Below are 3,785 nucleotides of genomic sequence, written 5' to 3' on the forward strand. Positions count from 1 at the left end.
TGCTAGCCTTGAGCTGAAGAGCTGAGGGACAGCGCCCAGGCCCAGAGTTCAGGCCCCATGACCGGACCAAAAAAAAAAAAGAAGAAAAAAAAAAGAAATGCTTGCAAATATATTAAAGAACTATCAGAGTCCTTCTTTGGGGATAGAAGATTTTGAATGATTTGAATGAGTTGTTGCTTTCTTCTTCTTTTTTTAAAATGTACTTTTAATTGATTTCAGATAAAAATTACTTAGGAAGACCCAGGAATCAACTCTTTCCTTAATGTGTTAGAGCCACAGCGTCCATAGTATTAGCAAAAACAAGGCATGATGTCATTTTAGGTTAAATGTATGGCTGGCAGCCAAGTGCAATCTCTTAAGTTCCATATTTCTTCTTGACATCTTCTACTTTTGTTGATGAAAGCTTGCAGGGCATTTTCCCCGGACATCCCTTTCAGCTGATATCACCCATCCCCTTTGGTCTTGCCTTTGAGGTCCAACAACCCAGGCCACTCTATGTATATCGCCCATGGTGGTTTGGTTGAAGTGGCTGCAGATAAACAGCAGCTCCCTGTCAGCTGGCTGGGTCTTGAGACGCTTTCCTGCATCAGTAGCTTTGTCTAAGTCAGCCTGAGACATGCTGGCAAGTTTATAAAGAGAACTAACCAAGGTTATGAGAACTAACCATTAGTTCTGATCCCTTGGGGATCAGAGCAGGAGCAGGGAGCATCTCTTCTTTGCTTTTTCTTTTAATTTTTTTTATTGTGATGAAGTGATTACATAAATTTCACAAATTTCACCGTATTGTGAGATAGTGATACTTAAAGTCACAAACCCATTCTAAACCTTCATGGGGCAAATTGTCTTTATCGTGGTCTATATCATTTCTGAATTCTATGAGCTTTGCTTTCTTCTTTTTTTAAAAAAAAAGTCAGTATTTTTTTTTTTTTTTTTTGGTCAGTTGTGGGGCTTGAACTCAGAGCCTGGGTGCTGAGCCTGAGCCTCATTGTGCTCAAGGCTAGTGCTCTACCACTTGAACCACAGTGCCACTTCTGGTTTTTGAGTAGTTAATTGGAGATAAGAGTCTTATGGGGACTTTTCTGTCTGGGCTGGCTTTGAACCACTAGCCTCAGATCTCAGCCTCCTGAGTAGCTAGGATTACAGGTGTGAGCCACCAGCACTGGGTATAATTTTTTTGAATTTGCAGGTAAAAAAAAAACTTCCTTTTTTGGTTCTATATTTCTTTGGATTTAGATAAAAATAGTCATAACCACCTCCAAAATCTAGACCTAGAATAGTTGTAGCATCACTCCAAAACTTTGCTTTTGCTACCCATGTACTCTTCTACTCTGTCAGCAACCTTTCAAATTACTAATGTAGCTTCTTCTTATAATCTCTTGTTATTATTTTTCTTATCACTTTGCCTTTTCCAGGATTTCATATGAATAGACTGACTTCTTTTACTTCATATGATCCTTTCAGATTCATTCTGTTATATGAATTAGTAGTTTCTCTACTTTTATTATTGAGTTGTGATATAAGGTAGCTGTCATTGTGACAAAATAGCTAAGAAAACCAGTTTTTAAAAGGGAATGTTTCTAGCTGGGTGCTGGTGTCTCATGCCTGTAATCCTAGTTACTCAGGAGGCTGAGACCTAGTTCAAAGCCAGCCCAGCAAGAAAATCTATGAGACTCATATCTCTGAATAGCTGCCAAAAGTTGGCAATGTAGCTGTAGCTAAAATGGTACAGTGCCAGCCTTGATTTTAGAAGAAAAAAAGGAGCTAGGTGCTGGTGGCACACGTCTGTAATTCTAGCTATTCAGGAGGCTGAGATCTGAGGATCATGGTTGGAAGCAAGCCCAGGCAGAAAAGTCTCTGTGAGTCTCTTATCTCTAATTAATCACTCAAAAACTGGAAGTGGAGATGTGGGCTCAAAGTGGTAGAGCCCTAACCTTGAACAAAAGAGCTCAGGGACAGGGCTCAGGCACTGAGTTCAAGCCTCATGATAAGAGAGAGAAAAGGAAGGAAGGAAGGAAGGAAGGAAGGAAGGAAGGAAGGAAGGAAGGAAGGAAGGAAGGAAGGAAGGAAGGAAGGAAGGAAGGAAGGAAGGAAGGAAGGAAGGAAGGAAGGAAGGAAGGAAAGAAGGGAGGGAGGGAGGGAGGGAGGGAGGAAGGAAGGGAGGGAGGGACGGAGGAAGGAAGGAAGGGAGGGAGGGAGGGAGGGAGGGAGGGAGGGAGGCAGGGAGGGAGGGAGGGAGGCAGGGAGGGAGGGGGAAAGGAAGGAAAAGTTTCCTTTGATAGTTTCAGAAGTTCTAGTTCATGGGCTAATTGCTTTTGTGTCTGGCAAGGTGATGAATCATGATGGAGGACACCTGGCAGAGGAAAGCTTCTCACCTCTTGGCATCCAGGAAGCCAGGAAAAGACTGGAGCCATCATAGCACCTCACAATAACCCCACTTTCTCCAGCTAGGCACCACCTTATTTTGTGGGGTCTGAACTCCTAGCCTGGGCGCTGTCCCTCAGCGCTTCAGCTCAAGGCAAGCGCTCTACCACTTGAGCCACAGCGCCACTTCTGGTTTTCTGGTGGTTTAAGAGATAAGAGTCTTATGGACTTTCCTGTCTGGGCTGGCTTTGAACCTTGATCCTCAGATCTCAGCCTTCTGAGTAGCTAGGATTACAGGTGTGAACCACCTGCATCTGGCTGACTTGTTTATTTTCAAGAGATAAAAATCTTAGTGTGTTGCCCAGGCTAGGCTTGAACTCTTGGTCTCAAATGATCTTCCTGCCTCAGGCTTCCAGGAAGCTGGTGTTAAAGGCACCGTTAGTCTAATTTCAGCTTTCTCAAGCCTATACAAGGGAGGTTCACTGTGCTGGAGCTGCAGGTTTCTTTGCTGTGGGGATGCTTTCATGCATGGTAGACTGTTAGGCAGTATCCCTTGCCTCAACATATTAGCAATCCCATCATCCCTACTCTCCAGTTATCAGGTAAACAACAACAATACAATGCCTTCAGACACACATTGCCAAAAGGTACCCACCCCTGCCTCATTCTCTCAGCAAACCACAGTAAACCAAGCACCATCCCAGCGGTTTGAAAAGCTTTTAGTACTCACAGCAACCTATTCTCACCTGCTTATGCTGTTTGCTAGTATCCCCACCCTTTTTATTTAATCAATCGATTAAATAACTGTTTCCAGTTATTTGGAGGCTCCATCACAACCAGCAGAGGGCACCTCTGAACCCAAACTGATAGGAGAACTTTCTTCCGAGCTGGGTGTGGTGATAAGATAAAGTCACAAGCTGGTAACTGGGCTGTAGAACCCCTCTGTGTTGTTGAGAAAGGAAAGTGTGTAGAAAGTAAGACAAGATTGCCCTGCAGCAGGATCTGAGGAGAGCACAGATAGCAGAGAGCAGAGGCTGAAAGATAAGGAGCCTGGAGGGCAAACAAACTACGAAGATCACTGAGCTGGAAACTCGTTCTAGAAATGAAAAAGGATTCCAGGCACGTTCCAGAACTGAGGTCACTTCCAGTTTTCCTGGAAAAGATAGGGGAGAGTGTGTAGGAAAATCTAGACTTTGTTCCCTTTTGACTCGTCCCAATTCAAGTATGCATCACAATGCAAAGAGCACCTTGTGTGAAGGTATGTGCACATCTGTAATTCCAGGCTACAGACAAAAAGAGGCAGGAGAATTGTGAGTTTGACACCAGCCCAGGTGATATGGAAAGACCCTGTCTAAAACCAGAGGGAGGGGCTGGGAAGGTGGCTCAGTGGTAGAGTGCTTGCCTTGCATGCATGAGGCCCTGGG

The 3,785-nt window shown here is 44.2% G+C and overlaps 1 pseudogene; it reads right to left on the bottom strand.

The window, feature by feature from the left end:
- Positions 1 to 355: 355 nt before the first annotated feature.
- Positions 356 to 628, bottom strand: LOC122124668 (annotated as a pseudogene).
- Between the last annotated feature and the right edge of the window lie 3,157 nt (positions 629 to 3,785).

Source organism: Dipodomys spectabilis, unplaced genomic scaffold (assembly GCF_019054845.1).
Source record: "Dipodomys spectabilis isolate Male_0828 unplaced genomic scaffold, ASM1905484v1 ptg000241l, whole genome shotgun sequence".
NCBI lineage: Eukaryota > Metazoa > Chordata > Mammalia > Rodentia > Heteromyidae > Dipodomys > Dipodomys spectabilis.